Consider the following 18,378-nt stretch of genomic DNA (forward strand, 5'->3'; position numbering starts at 1 on the left):
GCCCTTAGTACGGATTTGTCTGTCGTTACTGATTTACATTTCTTTATGACCGATTTTGACTCTCCTAAAATGTCTACTATTTGAAACCCCATGAAAAGTCCTAACTTCATTGCTTGTAAACTTGCATATGCCTCTGCCATGAACAGAGACAATATTTCGACATGAAAGGTCGTCTTCAAAGCTAAAAGTTCACCCGTCATCCCCCACACCACTATTTTCGAGGCCGGTCTAGAAGATTCACCGATAAAGGCTACATCAAAATAGATAGCTTCTTTCTCGCTTCTCTCTCCTTGTCTCTGTCTGCAACCAACAACTAAAGTAAGTGCCTTTTCTTCCAACCTGTCAATCTTTGCTATATAGCTTTGGATTTGGTTCGACAGCTCCCTTCCTGTTGTTATTTTTTGCTCATGGATGAACTGGTTCTTTGAGTTCCAGATTATCCAAACAGCACAACAAAATAGACGACATTGTTTGCTGCTACTGATAGTGAAGACCTAGGTCAGCCATTCCCACATATCTTGAATATTGGTATTAATGACCCATGAAAGATTAAGAAGTTGCCATGTATCTGTAATTGTAGGGCATTGTAGAAAAACATGGATACCATCTTCTTCCGCATTATGACAGCAAGGACAAGAGTTGTTTGCGACCACTCTCTTGAGTCTGAGATTCGATAGAGTAGGAATAAAATTCCATGAGATTTGTCATATAGTAATAACAATTTTTGATGGGAGATGTAAATTCCATAGCTTTCTATAGAAATTTTTTGTTTCGGCCTATAATAAATAAGAACTAGGATCCATACTAGCCTTTTGTAATAGTTTATAGGCACTTCGGACTGAAAAATCGTTGGAATGTTCTCCTCGCTAGACTTAAAAGTCATCATGTGCTTCTTTCGCCAAAGGAATTTGCAGAATTTTTTGTACTATGTCCGCTCGAAAGGTAGTAGCTATAAGATTCCTCTTCCATTTTTTTGTTGAGACATGAATTAAGTCTGAAACTAACTCTACTTATGCGTTGTTAGGATCACATTGATTCCACCGGTATCAACTCCTGGTACCCACCGATCGCTCCAGATAGAAATTTGGTCTCCCCTGCCAACACCCCAGCATAAGCCATCTTTCAGTAACCCTTTTGCTGCCCAAATGCTCTTCCAGGTAAACGAAGGTAAATTTCCTAACTGTGCAATAAGAAAGTTTGAATTTGGGAAGTATTTAGCTTTTAAAACCTGAGCAAATAAAGAATTTGGAAAATTAATAAGGCACTGATCGCGTTATTTCGTGATAGGTTTTAAATATTTATAATTAGTCATTCTTGAAACTAACTATTATCGCGATGTAGACAAGTGTACCTATCGAACAGTGGTATAGTTTTAGCAAGACCAGATTGTTGAACCCAAAGGAACTAAAAGTACTAGTAATTGCTGTCTTTTTATTATCTAGCCTAAGAATAATGAGGCTTTGTTTTAACTAACTAATTATCTAAACTAAGAACTTACAGAGAATAGAATTGGGGAATTGCTTTTTGGAATTAAGACAATACCTAAGGAAAAATCCACCTAGGCTGTTCTTGTTATTTTGGCTCCGAATCAGACGATTTATTCATTTAACTTGTTCCGTAGAGATCCCTAAGTTATGTTATTATCCCTATTCAAGACTAATAACGTCTAATCCCTAGATTGAATAACCAAGACTTTTCTCTAATTAACACTCTAGGGTTGCATTAACTCGATCTATGGATCCCCTTATTAGGTTTCACCCTAATCATGCAAAATCTTGTCACCATATGTCTAGGCGCGCAATCAACTCCGCTTAATTATGATAAATGTACTCTTAGCCAGGGTCTATTCCTCCTCTGAATAAGAGCTTATCTTGAATCAGTATCTTGGGATATCAAAACAAGAATTAAGAACACATAATTAAGAACAAGTTAAATATTTATCATACAATCCAGAAAATAATAACAAGATTCGTTTTAGGTTTCATTCCCCTTAGGTATTTAGGGGATTTAGTTCATTACTAAATAAGAAAACATCTCAGAAAAATAAAGAATACTAAACATAAAGAAAACCCAAAACTCCTGAAGGGGAATTGAGGAGAGATTTTCAGTCTTGATGATGAATCCGGCTTCTAAGATGAATCCGGCTTCTAAGATGAATCAATCGACTTTTTTGGAGTAATTCCTTGCTCTCTATCTGTGTGTCCTCTTTTTCTCCTCTTCTAGGGTGTATTTATAAGATTTGGAATGCCTTTTAGCCCTCAAAATTAGCCTTTTTCCGAATTGGACTCAACTTGGGCTAGGCAGGGACATGCCCATGTGATACGCCCGTGTGCAATTACTTCAGGCCATGTTCGAGCCTGTTAGAATGGCACGGGCGTGTGCTATACCCGTGTGAGCCTTGCTATTCTGCCAGATTGAAACGGTCGTATGGGCTGCCCGTGTGAGGAAGTCCAAGCCGTGTTGAGTTCGTACTTTGGCCCATTTTCTCTATTTTTGGACCGTTTCTCGTTCCTTTCGCTTTCCTAAGTATAAAACATGAAATTAAAGCATTAGGAGCATCAAATTCACCAATTTTAAGGGAAAATCATCCATAAAATGCGTTAAACATGGGGTAAAAATATGTATAAATTACGGTTTATCAAATACCCCCACACTTAAGCATTTGCTTGTCCTCAAGCAAAATTCTCAACTCATAATCAAAATAAATTCTCCTCAACTTATAATTTCTATCGATGATATCTCAAAATAATCCATAGGTAATCATACATTGAGAATTCAACTAAAAGAACATAAAAGTTTCAAACATTCTGAGTTGAGTATTTAATCATGCAAACATAGGCGTCTCTCCTCATTTAAGTAATTACCTTTGATTCGGAATATCACAGAGTTTTACATCCTCAGTAAAGATTCACTCAAATCACTCGAGGTGTTTAAGGAAAATAAATAAAGCACTCAATAGCCAATAATGAAAATTCATCACCATAGGCTTGTATGAAAATCAAATCTCCACCACTATAATTTAAGATGATACATCAATCAAAAGGTCTTTAGAGGGTTTTAGCGAGGCTTGGTTAGGGGGTGTGGTCACAAGCTGAAAGAAAGGGTTAGAATCGAGGTTGAGTTGAAAAATTGCCTAACTAGAAAAAGAGTTAATCTTCACTTGCGTACAACAGAGCTTCTTTTCAAAATATGAAATTACTGATACGTATACATAGTGTTTTATTTATTTATTTATTTATTTTTAAGAACAAGTTAAATAATCATAGACTAACTTATTACAAACAAGACATAGCTAAGCAATTTCCTCAACTCAAATCTCGACAAAAATATGGATCAAATTAATTTAGGGGATTTCAACAATAATGGGTTAAGGGTCAATATTGAGGTTAATACAATGAATGACTTGTTAAGCTCAAAGGGGTTTACTAAGGGTTAATTGTGGAGGTAGGCTTTTCATGGCATGAGTGGGTTAATCTTAATTATCTTAATTATTTTGACATATCAAATCAAACGGTGTGGTCTCGACATAAATAATTAAGCAAGTTTTAGAATAATAGTTCAATACTGACGCACTCAAAGCAATAATAAAAGTGAGCATGAAAGGATTAATAAATGCTCAAAAGGCTCAAAAATCTCACAAAATTATGGCTTTTTGATGTTTAGACTCGTGAATTCCAATTCAAAGTAATGCCTAGACTTGGGGAAACAACCTATAATTTTAAATTCTTAAAAATGAAAATTTTAAATTCTTAAAAATCAACTTATCATGCTTGATTCTCTAATGTCTTAAAGTTTAAACAATCAATGCATAAATCCCTATGTTTTAATTCAAGATATATCAATCAAAATCATAAATCAATTAAAATTTATCCTAAATATGATATGAGAACTCTTCAAGAGAACAAGATAATTATTCAGGGATTTTTCTGATGATGAAGTGAATGCCCCCCCACACTTAAGATGTACATTGCCCTCAATGTACAAAGATAGGTATTATAGAATATAAAAATAAGATAGGGAGAGAAGTGAAACTTCCTGTATGATGAATTCCTCGAACTAGAATTTTGGATAGTAATCAGTTCGAGAGTAGAGGAGGATACTCCGACGGTCATAGAGGTTCATTAGTCCATAAGTCCTGCGCCAAAAGAATATTATATCTAGTGGTAGCTATGGTCATGGTCAATCAGGACATGGCAGTCGTGGAGAACCTTTCCCTGTGGAGTTTTAGTTCCTATGTGATGATGAGCTTAAGAGCTCTATATAACTGTGATAAAATCAGGAACTTTTTAGAGGATATTAGGAAGAATAATTACTCAAAAGAAATAACCAAATTAATAATTAAAATAAAATTTCAAATCTAATAAAATAAAAAGTAGTTTCAATAAAATTAAAAACATAAAATAATAAATAAATGTTTTAAACATCTTTATCGCTGGGTGGTTCGCGAGGTGGGACTGGCGATGAGATGTGAAGGTGTTGACAAATCTGCTGGAGAGTAGCATCAATGTTGTTAAATCGTTGAAAACACTACTGTTTAAATCGGGTGAGGCGCTCAGAGATGTCTGCATATGAAGCCGCCGCATGAACTGGACGAGAGGGCAGTGGTGGCTGAGTTAGTGGCTCATCGTGCTGTGGGGGGACATTATCAGGAATGTCCTCGTAGGCCTCATCTTTGGTAGATTGAGCGAGACAATACTGGGGAGGGTGGGTTCCTCGGCGCCTCTCGATCATCCTCATGCTTAGCATGCTCGAAATGCCTTGTGGAGACATCTGGCAGATGATGGTGGGGGATGATTCTTGGGCCGCAGTATTGAGGAGCCCAAAGTGTCGCACCAGTCAAGTCACGTAAGGGCCAATGGAGATGACCCCCTTCCAATATCGCTCTGTCTGGTGCTGAATCGCAAGGGCTATAAAATAGGCAAAGTCGATGATTTACTCGTACGACATACACCATAAGAAGTAGGCGTCGTGAGTGTTGACGAAACCAGTGCTCTCTTGTCTCCCTGTAATAGTGTGAGACAAAATAGTGTGTAGGTACCTCAGAGATGGTAGGAGAACTGATGCCTTGTAGCGGCTTGGATTGTAGGAGGCTGCTCCAGGGGCCAAAATGTACCAGCACTTCGACATGTAGTTTATTTTCCTCCTTGAACTCCTCCGTATATAATCCTAGTGCAGCACCAAAATCTAGGATGCTTAGCTGGCAGACTAACCCACCTAGGCGAAACTGGACCGTGCCGGGATCATCGTACCTTGTCATTACGATTTGAAGATGAAAAGTTGAGCATAGTTTCATCGTGAGCTCGAGGTATGTCGGCTTAATAATCCAGAAGAACAGTTCCCAAGGGTCAGTGGTTAGGAGAGCCAGTATCGCGTCAGCCATCTGAACTTGTTCTACGGTAGCCCGTCGATGCAGCAGCCCGTAATTAAGGGTCAGGCCCGAAGTGTTTGGAAAAGCTCTTCTTGGGGCCCTTGGGGGAACTTCAAGAGAGGGTGATAATTTTCGCAGTTGGACCCACGGAAGATGACGTTCCCTTCCTCTTCTTCGAGGCTGGTACGGCGATTTTATTTTCTCGCGACGACATTAAAAGCGTGTAATATAAAGAATAATAATAGGTAAACGCATTCGAAGGGGAAGGAAAATGCATGAATTTGAACTACTATTTCAGCCAAGACTACTAATATGAAGCAAACTCAACCACAATAACAATGAGAATGAGAATAGAAATATAATGGGTATAAGGTTTTCCTAGTTTCAATTTAACACGGATTGTATGGTAACTAACCTAGGAATGCAAACTAAATGATAAGTAATGAGCAAAAATGAAAAATAGTTCAAAAGGAATGGAGATTATGCTAATAATAAGCATTAGTAATACGTAAAATAGAAGTGAAAGGAGTAAACAAATGCTAAGGGAGAGAGATTGAGCTTTAAAAACGAAGTTGGAGGCGACGTACGGGCATAACAGGGAAGCTGTGTGGAGTTGCAGCTGCTAGGGTTAGGGTTTTTTGAATGGAGAAGAAAGTGAATAGCGCAGCGTATTTATAGATTTTGGGGCACAAGGCCAAGGCACATGCCCGTGTTCCTCAATTTTTGCCCGTGTGATTCGCGAATTTCAAATTTGGGCGCGTCTGACATTTAGCACACGCCCGTGTTCCTTGGCCGTATGGGTTCGCACGGCTGTGTCGCACGGTCGTGTCTAGCTTCGTTCGCTTCTCCCACGCACATGTGTAGAAGCTCCACGTCCGTGTTAATTTGACAGGTTCGACCACGAGTGGTAAACACGGGCGTGTCGCACGCCTGTGCTGTTTTAACAGGTTTGCCCACGGTTCTTTCACACGGGCGTGCCACACGCCCGTGTTGTTTTGGCAGGCTCGACCACGGTCATATCGTACGGACGTGGTGTTTAATCGTAGCCTGTGTTGGGGAAATCTTTTACCCTGTTTTCACAAAGCCTTAAGCACACCTGTGTGTTTGGCCATGTCTCTGTGGAAACACCTGTATTCAAGATTTCTATTAGTAAGTTAGGAGTTAAATACCAAAGTTTAAAGAAATAAATATCGTTAGTGCTCAGGTTGCCTCCCGAGAAATACTTATTTATAGTCTAAGCTCGACTTACCTCTCCGTTGAATAATCATGGTGGTTTGAGGAGTTTATTCTCCTCATTCCTGCTATCAATCTCATCAAAATAAGGTTTTAAACGGGTGTTATTCACCTTAAAAGTGTCGAACTTGGGATGACTCACCTCTACCATACCGAATGAAAAAATACTGAGTACCATAAGAGGGATTTTTTCATTCGGTGTGGTAGTGACAATATGGGGATCTACGGTATCTAATAAGACCTTATCACCAACCTTAAGTTGATTTGGAGAGGTATCGGCCTCGTTTTGGCGTAGTTTCAATTTTTCGGGTGTTCTTAGTTTGTGTGTCCGCCATTCATCGAGTTCCTCGATTTGTAATCTTCGATCTTCATGAACAGGTCCTCTACTATTGCTTGAGAATGACTCGTGTGCTTCTTTCAGACTCATTTTCTGCAAAGTAGGTTGCACCATATTGTTAGTTTTAGTAGAATGGTTTAAATAATCACCTTCAATTCTTGATGCGTTGCCAGAATTGCGAGCTTGAAGGGTGATTGTTTTGTCTCCCACCAGGAGTGTGGGTTCACCTGTGCCAACATCAATGATGGTTTTAGCAGTTGCTAAAAAGGGCTTCCTAGGATTAAGGGAGTGTTGCTATCCTCTTCTATGTCTAGAACAATAAAGTTAACGGGAAATATAAATTTATCGATTTTAACTAGCACATCTTCAATAATACCTCTAGGGAATCTTATAGTTTTATCTGCTAATTGAATGCTCATCCTAGTCTGTTTGGGTTTCCTAAGACCTAGTTGCTTAAACATTTTGTAAGGCATGACGTTGATACTAGCCCCTAGATCAGCTAATGCATGATTAGCATCTAAACTACCAATTCAGTAAGGAATAGTAAAACTCCCTATGTCTTTTAGTTTGTTAGGTAGTTTATTTTGGAGAATGGTCGAGTAAACTGCATTCAGCTCCATATGCTACGCTTCATCCAACTTCTGCTTATTTGCTAAAAGCTCCTTTAGAAAATTCATTGCGTTTTGCATCTGCGATAGAGCTTCAATAAATGGTAAGTTAATATGTAATTTTTTTAAGAGTTTAAGGAATTTACCAAATTGTTCATCTGAGCGGTCTTTCCTTATCGCGTTGGGGTATGCCACACGAGGTTTATATTCGACCGTTACTGGTTTGTTTTTATTATAATCTTCCTCACTTTGACCTTTGCTTACCGCAGTTTCGTGCCTCGGCTCTGGTTTAGGCTCAACGACTCCTTCGTCATCTTGAATAATAATTGCGTTGAGCTGTTCCCTTGGGTTGGGTTCAGTATTACTTGGCAAGCTACCTTGTGGTCGTTCAGAGATTAGTTTGGAAAGCTGGTCTATCTGGGTTTCGAGCCCTTGGATTGACGCTTGTTGATTTTTAAATGTTGCCTCAATGTTCTAAAAACGAGTTTTCGACACCGAAATAAACTTTGAGAGCATCTCTTCAAGGTTTGGCTTCTTTTCCTGTTGGTAGGTTGGTTGTTGGTAGCCCGAAGGATGTTGTGGTCTTTGATTTCCTTGATCGCCCCACGAGAAATTGGGGTTATTCCTCCAACCTGCATTACAAGTGTTACTATATGGATTGCTTTGAGGTCGAGGATTATTACCCATGTAATTTAATTGCTCGTTATCCATGTTGTGGCCATAAGGTTGGTATTCCGAATGGTTTATTCCACCTCCACTTGCTTCACACTGCATTACTGGGTGAACCTGTGAAGAACTAAGAAAAGCATCAATTTTCTTATTCAAAAGTTCCACCTGATTAGAGAGCATGGTGACTGAATCGACGTTATAAATGCCAGCTGTTTTTGTTGGCTTTTTCCTCATGACTTGCCACTGACAGTTATTCAGTGACATCTCCTCTATAAACTCATAGGCATCTTCCAGTGTTTTATTGTTAATTGGTTCCGCCAGCAGCTGTGTCAACTATTTGCCGAGTCGAAGGATTCAGACCATTGTGGAATATTTGTACTTGGAGCCAAAGCAGTAACCCATGGTAGGGACATCTTCTCAAGAGGTCCTTGTATCTCTCCCATGCATCGTAGAGTGTTTCTAAATCCATCTGCACAAAAGAAGAGATATCATTATGTAATTTAGCCGTTTTAGTCAGCAGAAAATATTTTAGTAAAAATTTTTCGGTCATTTGTTCCCAAGTAGTAATTGACCCTCGTGGTGATGAGTTCAACCATTGTTTAGCTTTTTTCCTCAATGAAAAGGGAAACAACCGAAGACGTATGGCATCATCAGAAACACCATTAATTTTAAATGTATCACATAGTTCTAAGAAGTTGGCTAAATGAGCGTTGGGATTCTCATCCTGCAAACCATCAAACTGAACAAATTGCTGTATCATTTGAATAGTGTTAAGTTTTAATTCAAAAGTATTTGCAGCTACAGCAGGTCTAATTATGCTCGATTCAGTTCCTGTTAAAGAGGGTTTATCATAATCATACATAGTGCGTGGAGCAGGATTTTGATTAACTGCAATTGCAGGGGGTAGTTGATTGCCTTGGTTTTCAGCCATCTCTTTGGTTGAGGGTTGAGTATCGTCTTCTTACTCGTTCTCCATGTATCTTAAGCTTCGCCTTATTTCTCTTTGGTTTCTACGAACTGTGCGATCGATTTCTTTGTCAAAAAGTAATGGTCCTGACGGGTTTCTTCTAGTCATAAACTATAAAAACCTGCCAAGAGAAGGAGAAAGTAAACTAATAAGTAATAATAATAAAATAAAATTAATTTGCAAGAAAAATAAATTGCTAAAGTAATAAAATTTGAGCGTTCCTAATATCTTAGTTCCCCGGCAACGGCGCCAAAAACTTGATCCCGTTATTTCATGATAGGTTTTAAATATTTATAATTAATCGCTCTTGAAAATAACTATTATCGCGATGTAGGCAAGGGTACCTATCGAACAATAGTATAGTTTTAGCAAGACCGAATTGCCGAACCCAAAAGAATTTAAAGTACTAGTAATTATTGTCTTTTTATTATCTAGCCTAAGAATAATGAGGTTTTGTTTTAACTAACTAATTATCTAAACTAAGAACTCACAGAGAATAGAAGTGGGGAATTGCTTTTTGGGAAAATTTGATTGAATTAAGACAATACCTAAGGAAAAATCCACTTAGACTGTACTTGTTATTCTGGTTTCGAATCGAACGATTTATTCATTTAACTTGTTCCGTAGAGATCCCTAAGTTATGTTACTATCCCTATTCAAGACTAATAACGCCTAATCCCTAGATTGAATAACTGAGACTTTTCTCTAATTAACACTCTAGGGTTGCATTAACTCGATCTATGGATCCCCTTATTAGGTTTCACCCTAACCCGGCAAAATCTTGTCACCCTATGTCTAAGCGCGCAATCAACTCTGCTTAATTATGATAAATATACTCTTAGCCAGGGTCTATTCCTCCTCTGAATAAGAGCTTATCTTGAATCAGTATCCTAGGATATCAAAATAAGAATTAAGAACACATAATTAAGAACAATTTAAATATTTACATACAATTCAGAAAATAATAAAAGGATTTGTCTTAGGTTTCATTCCCATTAGGTATTTAGGGGATTTAGTTCATAACTAAATAAGAAAACATCTCAGAAAAATAAAAAATACAAAACATAAAGAAAACCCAAAACTCCTGAAGCGGAATTGAGGAGAGATCTTCAGTCTTGATGATGAATTCGGCTTCTGAGATGAATCAATCGGCTTCCTTGGAGTAATTCCTTACTCCCTATATGTGTGTCCTCTTTTTCTCCTCTTCTAGGATGTATTTATAGGCTTTGGAATGCCTTTTAGCCCTCAAAATTAGCCTTTTCCAAATTGGACTCAACTTGGGCTCGGTAGAGACACGCTCGTGTGACACGTCCGTGTGCAATTTCTTTAGGCTGTGTTTGAGCCTATTAGAATTGCACGAGCATGTGCTATACCCGTGTGAGTCGTGCTTCGATTCTACCAGATTGACACGACCGTATGGGTTACCCGTGTAAGGAAGTCCAAGCCGTGTTGTGTTCGTACTTTGGCCTATTTTCTCCGTTTTTGGCCCATTTCTCGTTCCTTTCGCTCTCCTATGCTCTTTTAAGTATAAAACATGAAATTAAAGCATTAGGAGCATCGAATTCACCAATTCTAAGGGAAAATCATCCATAAAATGCATTAAACATGGGGTAAAAATATGTATAAATTACGGTTTATCAGGCGCCAACCTTGCTTGGCTAATAAAGCAATATTAAACCAACTAAGATCACGAAATCCCAAACCACCCATGTCTTTTGACGTACAAAGGTCCTTCCAAGCACACCAATGAATGCACCTCTTGTCTCGATCCTTTTGCCACCAAAGCTTCGCAATAATACCCTCAAGTTTAGCACACAAAGATTTTGATAGTAAAAAACAAGTCATTTTATATATGTCGGTATAGCCTGAAGAATGGCTTTGATAAAAACTTCTTTCCCACCTTGAGAGAGATGCCGGATACTCCAATTGTCAATTCGCTTCTTGAGTTTATCTTTCAAATTTTGAAACAATTATTTCTTTTTTCTGCCCACTATATTAGGTAGACCAAGATAACGTTCTAGATCATTTGCGCTTCGGACTCCTAGTATGCGAGTAACCGATTGTTTGTCTTTCTCTTTTGCGTTAGTGCTAAAGAAAATACTTGACTTATCAAAATTGACGCACTGCCTCGAGCAGGCTTCATACTCACATAAAATTTTCTATGTAGCTTATCCAAACAAAATGCAGTCAGCTGTAAATAAAAGATGTGATGCTTGTGTCCCCCTTCTACTAGCTTTAATCCCTTTTAAATTACCTTTTTGAAGTGCCAGTCTCATAAGACTAAATAAGCTTTCTCCACATATTAGAAACAAAAATGGACTTAAAGGATCTCCTTGTCGTAAATCTATTTTTGGCTAAAAATTTTCCCCAACTTGACCATTAAAAACCACTGAGTAAGGGACAGTAGTGACGCACTTCATAATGGAATTAATCCACATAGAATCAAAACCCATTCTCGTCATCATCTCTTGTACAAAATTCCATTCTACTCTATCATATGCTTTACTCATATCAAGTTTAACTGCCATCAGTCCCTTTTTCCCAAATTTTTAAGAGTATGTAAAATTTCATACGCCAACAAAACATTATCCGAAATTAATCTTCCTAGTACAAAAGCACTCTGTGCATCATCAATGCATTTTTCCAAGACTTTTCAAAATCTATTAGCGATAGTCTTTGCTATTATTTTATAAATAACATTGCATAAGCTAATGAGACGAAAGTGAGTAAGATTAGTCAGGTTGGCTTTTTTAGGAATAAGAACAATGTGAGTTGTATTTATTGGACTAACCTCCATATTTCTGTTAAGACATTGAAGATAGAAAAGTGTAACCTCTTCCCCAATGATGTACCAGTATTTCTAAAAAAATAAGGTCGAAAATCCATCTTCACCCGATACTTTTGTAGGCCCCATTCCAGAGAGTGCCTCCCAAATTTTTTCTTTTGTATATTGAGCCGTGAGCCTGTGATTATCCTCATCAAAAATACAAATCAAAAATACAAAGCCCAATTCTCGATAAAAGATGTTCATAATGTCCCTTTTCCTAGCCTCAAATAAATCTTAGAAATAGGATCTAACAATTGCTGCCATTTCTTGGATATCATCCGTTTCTCTGCCATCTATGTTCTGTAGCTTTGAAAACAATTTTTCCTTCGACGCTGTGTTGCTTGACTGTGAAAAAAGGTTGTATTCCTATCCCCAAATTTCAGCTAATTAATTTTAGCTCTTTGCTCCCAGTACTTTTCATCCTCTTCAATCTCGAAATTCAACTGCAACTTCACGTCAATCAACTCTACTAAATTATTATCACTTCTTTTCGCTTCCATCAACTTAGATAGCTTTAAGGATAAAACTTTTTTGTTCTGTTTTCTAGACTGACATATGTTCAAAGCCCATCTCTCCAGGCCTGTTTTTAGACAATCCAGCTTCTGCAATAAATCTCCTGATGCCCTTTTCCAAAGGGATTTAACTTCAGTTTCAAATGACTCCCCCAAGACCCACCACACCTCAAATTTAAAAGTTTTCCAGTTCTTCCTATTGTCTTTTTTTTTTGTGGTAATTAGAAGAGGATAATGATCAGGGACTAAAAGCACTAAATGTTGAATGGACACTTCCGGGAATATAAACATCCAGTTCTCGTTAGCCACTCCTCTATCTAAACGCTCTTGAATATTTGTTTCTGGTAAATTACCTCTCTCCCATGTGAACCAATTGCCATAATAGCCTAAATCCATCTGATGGAAATCTTTTAGGACATTTCAAAATGCTTCTATTCGTCTTTCATCTATAGGCATTCCTCTCTTCTTTTCAAAGTTGTACATGATTTCTTTAAAATCCCCACAAACAATCCAAGGAAGATCCTCGTTATTGTATAGATTTTTTATTAAATTCCATGATTCAATCCAGTTTTGTGCATATGGGGAACCGTAAAATCCTGTAAATCTCCATTTATTTCCATCATCAGGATCTTCAATAAGCACATCAATATGCCTTTTTGAAAAATTCTGAAGCATAATAATGTCATCACATTTCCAAGCCAAACACAAACCACATCTAGTTCCTTCGGGATCTACATCAATACCATTGGAAAAGCCACATTTTCTTTGCACTTGTTCCATCTGAATCTTGTTTATCTTTGTTTTCATAAAGAAGACCACCTGGGGATTATATTTTGTAACGCCCCAAATTTCTGTAATTTTGACTTTTGTGATGGTTGAGTGTGAAAATATTGAAACTTTTGTTTTGATTCATTTTGGCATAAAATATATGTGGTTTAAGAGGTTATGTGCTCTGGGGTGTGTTTGGGAGGTTCCAAGTTCGAGCCTTAACTTCAGAAAAATTTTGGTTTTTATTTGGATAAAGCCTGACTTTTGGTTAGTGGGCTTATGAGAATTTATTGGTAGGAACTTAACAGAATAGGCCTGCTGATCTAGTGGTTAAGTGGCAAGGGATTATGCTTGAGATCCTGAGTTCGAGTCGTGAGTGTGGCATTAATTTTTACGGATAAGCTGTGCGGATGTTTGAATTGGATTAAAACACTAAAAGGGGGTAGGGTTTATGAGATGTTTGCCTAACCTATTTTCTTTTTAGCTCTCTTTGCCCTTTTTTTCCCAAACCCCCTTGCTGCCGAAATTTTATTCTTTTTACTTCTCTCCTCTGTTTTCTTTCTTTCGACTAGTTTTGGCGTACTACTAGTGGTTCCGTCGGCTCAGGGACACTCAATGTTTTTTGGATCGTTAAACGGGGTTCTAAATAACGATTAAACATTGTTGTTCGTTGAAGGTTCTGGAGTGTTCAGGATTGCGTTAGGCTTCAATCGAAACCAGGTGTGTACTCTAATAGATTTGAAATTGCGTTTCAGCGAAAGCCGAAAGTGCTACTGCCGATGCCATACGGGCTTGTAGACTACCCGTATGGAGGCTGTATGGTGATACACAACCGTGTAATCGACGAGCCAGGCCATGCGTGTGCTAGATGAGCACGACGGACACTGGCATGTGAGGCTGGCTAGGCTGTGTGTGAGGCATAGGCTAGACCAATTGAGTCGTGTGGGCCACACTGGCGTGTGGGCCTACATTGGTGAACCACACAGTGCGTGTGGGCCCACACGGGCGTGTGGTAATCTGGGCCAGGCCGTGTGATCCACACGGGTAAGGCTAAATTGGCTGTGTAAGCTACACGGGCGTGTGAGCTCACACGGGCAGGCTACATGGGCATGTAAGCCCAGTAATCTGATTTGTTCTAGAAGGTTGCTTGGTTTGCCCTAGTAGACTGAGACCTGTTAAAGTGGTCGATAAGCATTACTTAGGTCCTATTCTGTGACATGATATTGAGATGTATGCTAGCATGTTATACGTAGTATGGGTATAAATATTGATCTGATCTGGGTATAGTACACATAATATGTTTACTGTTTGAAAGCATGCCATAACATTATTTGTGTTGCATTGCATTGGGTTGGGTTTGATATTGAAGAGAAGGAAGACTGAAAGGCTTTTTAGCCGCTTATCTGGCAACTTTGCTGCAATTATTGATATGTGCTGTTTTACGATACCTTATGGTATGTAGGGTTGGATGGATTGATTTTATACTCATACTTATTGTGTAGGGCTGGGTGGGTTGATTTTATCCCCACATGGTGTATGTCTGTATGGGCTAAGGCCTGGATGTATCTAATATTGTTCCCAGTGGGCTAAGGCCTACATCATTCTGTTAAGAGCTCAGGCTAAATTATGACTGCTTGACTGTTACCCGTTCATATTCATGCTTTACTATAGGGACGTACACACTGAGTATGCGAAAACTCACCCATTTATTGTTTATTTGTCAGGTAATCCCTAGCAGTAGATGGATCGGTGCAGAGGAGGGCTCGACGATGACCACCGCTAGTCATGTGTTGGTTTTATGAGTTATATTCTATTTTATTTGCATTCATTTAACATTTATCCTCGGGGTTATTTTTTTGTATTTAGGCTTGAACTGTTTTGGGTTTATTTCGAGATTTTAACTTGTTTAATTTTGTTGATTTATAAACGGCGACACCACAAATAATTTTTGGAAACTGAACTTAAGGTTTTCTAAAAAATTTTCTGAAAGTACTTCCATGTAACACTGCCAGATTCGGCCATAGCGTGTAGGCCGGGTTTGGGGTATTACAATTAATGGTTTAGAGGCAGGTTACAAAACTCGGCTGTGGATTTAGATTTCAAAATTTGGTTTCTGAAAAAAGATTTGCAAAGTGATTTGAAATAATTTTAATAACGAGTATGTGGTACATCGAGCCTCCAGCACTGATCCTATAAGTTCTCTAAAACTCTGATATGTACTGTATGAAAGTATGCTTATACTAAAATTTTGTTTGCATCTGTGTGAAATACTGTGTCTACGTTATGAGACCACTATAGGTAGTACGTTACTGAAACACTTTAGGTAGTGTAAACTGAAAAACGTAGTGAGCTTATTACTCGAGATAACTAACTCTGAAACTCTGATACTGTTTTACATAAAATATCTTCTAATAATTATCGAAACTGTAAACTGATATGCATAAAAATTTTAAATACAAATTAATTCGATAGTTACAATGAGCACACATGGTACTTGTGGATGGGGTACTAAAGGCCGAGGTAGAGGCCGTAAAGGGATTCGAGCTGAGTCCTTCGCATTTGATACGATCCCTAATCTAGACACTAGCGAGACACCAGTGTCACCTGTTACTGAGACTAGCGCGGAGTCTCAAGACCGTGCAACTGAGGACGACGCATGTCCTAAGCCATTCTTTGAATTTTAAAGAGGGTCACTGGGGCTAATACTGGATCTGGAGGTCGTGGGTCGGTTATGGAATGGCTTCGGTTGAATGGGGCTGAGATATTCAAAGGCATAGCTGGAGTTGCTCCGAGTGTGGCTGAGTACTAGATGGAGGTCACAGAGCGTATCATGGACGATCTAGACTTTTCTGATGAGCAGAAGCTCAATGGGCTGTGTCACTGCTGCGAGATGAGGCGTATCAATGGTGGCTGATCGTCACGGAGGGCATTCAACCCGATCGATTGATTTGGGATCTGTTTACGACTACTTATTAGAGTAAGTACGTAAGAGCCAGCTACACAGATGCTAGGCGATGTGAGTTCCTAAGTCTCACTCAAGGTGACCGTTCAGTGGCCGAGTATGAGGCTGAATTTCTGAGATTGAGTCGCTATGCGAGGGGTATGGTGACGACTGAGTATGAGCGCTGTGTTCGATTTGAGAATGGTCTTCGAGACAGTTTGGAGTTCTGATAGCTCCTCAAAGGGAACGAGATTTCTCCGCTTTGGTCAAGAAGGCCAAGATAGCCGAGGAGGTGAAGCACTCTGAGTGCCAAAACTGTGAAAAAGGGAAGGCTAAGAAGGATTTTGAGCCTACGAATGTAGGATTGAGGCCTAAAAAAAAGGCTGATGGGCCCGTGAGAGCTGGGCCTACTGTTGCTATTCCTATTGGGGTAGCGGTGTGCCAGCTTTGTAATAGACGCCTTCCGGACAAGTGTTAGAGAGCTATTGGGGCTTGTTTGAGGTGTGGGTTGACTGAGCATAGAGTTAAGGATTGTCCACTACGGGGTAATCAAATGTAAGCTCCAGTTGCTAAGACTGCACAACAGCCGAGAGGGGTACAATAGCCACTTAGGGTCTGAGGACAAGCTAGGGGTGGTAACGGTATGGGTCAAGGTTAGAGAGCACCAGACAGAGGTGATGGGCCGACTGAGGCGAGGCAGCCTGCGCTTGTCTATACTGCACGTCGTCGTAAGGATGGAGATGCTACGGACGTCATCACTGGTATGTTTTTAATCCTTAATGTACCTTATGTTGCACTGATAGACATAAGCTCTACATATTATCGAATAGCCTCGGTGTCTATCGCCCTTTATCGAATGGCCCCGAAGGAGCTGACATAACTTAAGGCTCAAATTCAGGAGCTGTTAGATTGTGGGTTTATGGGTCCTGGTGTGTTTCTAAGGGGAGAACCTGTTCTGTTCGTAAATAAGAAGGATGGTATGATGATAATGTGTATCAATTACAGTCAGTTGAATAAGTTGACGATTAAGAATAAATAGTCACTTTCGAGGATAGACGATTTATTTGATCAGTTCAGAGGGGCTTCTGTGTTCTCCAAAATCGATCTGTGATCAGGTTATCATCAATTGAGGGTAAATGAGGCCGATGTGCATAAAACAACATTTAGGACTCGTTATGGAGATTACGAGTTCCTGGTTATGCCTTTTAGGTTGACTAATGCACCAGTGACATTCATGGACTTGATGAACCGTGTGTTTCAGCCCTATTTAGACCTGTTCGTGATGGTGTTTATTGAAAACATCTTGATTTACTGTAAGTCTGAGGACAAGCACGATGAACATCTCAAGGTTGTTCTGCAGATCTTTCGTGAAAAATGGCTTTATGCGAAGTTCTTTGAGTGTGAGTTTTAGGTTCAGAAAGTAATCTTTTTGGGACATGTGGTGTCTGCTAGGGGAATTCATGTTGATCCTCATAAGATTGAAGCTGTTTTGGATTAGAAACAGCCGATGAATGTGTTAGAGGTCTGCAGTTTTCTGGGACTGGCAGGATAATATCGATGTTTTGTAGGAGGGTTCTCATTGATCGTAACGTCGTTGACTAAGTTACTGCGTAAGGAAGTTCTTTTTGTTTAGGCAGACGCACAGCAAGAGAACTTTGAGAAGCTCAAGACAGCTTTGACTCATGCTCTGATTCTGATACAGCTAGAGCCCGGTAAGGATTTCGTAGTGTACAGCGACGCGTCACATGTAGGTTTGGGTTATTTTCTGATGCAAGGCAATAAGATAGTTGCTTATGCATCTCTTCAGCTCAAGACTCACGAGGCTAATTATCTGACGCGTGATTTGGAGTTGGTTGCAGTTGTCTTTGCATTAAAGATTTGGAGGTGTTATCTGTATGGTGAAAAGTGTACCATCTACACTGATCATAAAAGCCTCAAGTATTTCCTCACTCAGAATGAGTTAAATCTTAGGCAGCGTCGATGGGTTAAGCTGCTTAAGGATTACGACTGCAATATCGAGTACCATTCAGGTAAGGCCAATGTGGTAGAAGATGTGTTAAGCCGTAGGGCTATAATCGATTTGAGGGCGATGTTCACTCGACTGAGTCTTTATGACGATGGGAGTCTCTTGGCTGAGTTGCAGGTTAG

The 18,378-nt window shown here is 39.2% G+C and overlaps 1 long non-coding RNA gene and 1 other non-coding gene across 2 annotated transcripts; both read left to right on the forward strand.

Moving 5' to 3' along the window:
- Positions 1-1,135: 1,135 nt before the first annotated feature.
- LOC128295148 (uncharacterized) lies at positions 1,136-15,244 on the forward strand. The gene is made up of 2 exons (XR_008285470.1): positions 1,136-1,167; positions 15,014-15,244. It is a non-coding gene; the product is annotated as an uncharacterized LOC128295148 (long non-coding RNA).
- LOC128296113 (small nucleolar RNA R71) lies at positions 8,611-8,716 on the forward strand. The gene has a single exon (XR_008286661.1). It is a non-coding gene; the product is annotated as a small nucleolar RNA R71 (small nucleolar RNA).
- Positions 15,245-18,378: the final 3,134 nt, after the last annotated feature.

Source organism: Gossypium arboreum, chromosome 7 (genome assembly GCF_025698485.1).
Source record: "Gossypium arboreum isolate Shixiya-1 chromosome 7, ASM2569848v2, whole genome shotgun sequence".
In the NCBI taxonomy this organism is placed as follows: domain Eukaryota; kingdom Viridiplantae; phylum Streptophyta; class Magnoliopsida; order Malvales; family Malvaceae; genus Gossypium; species Gossypium arboreum.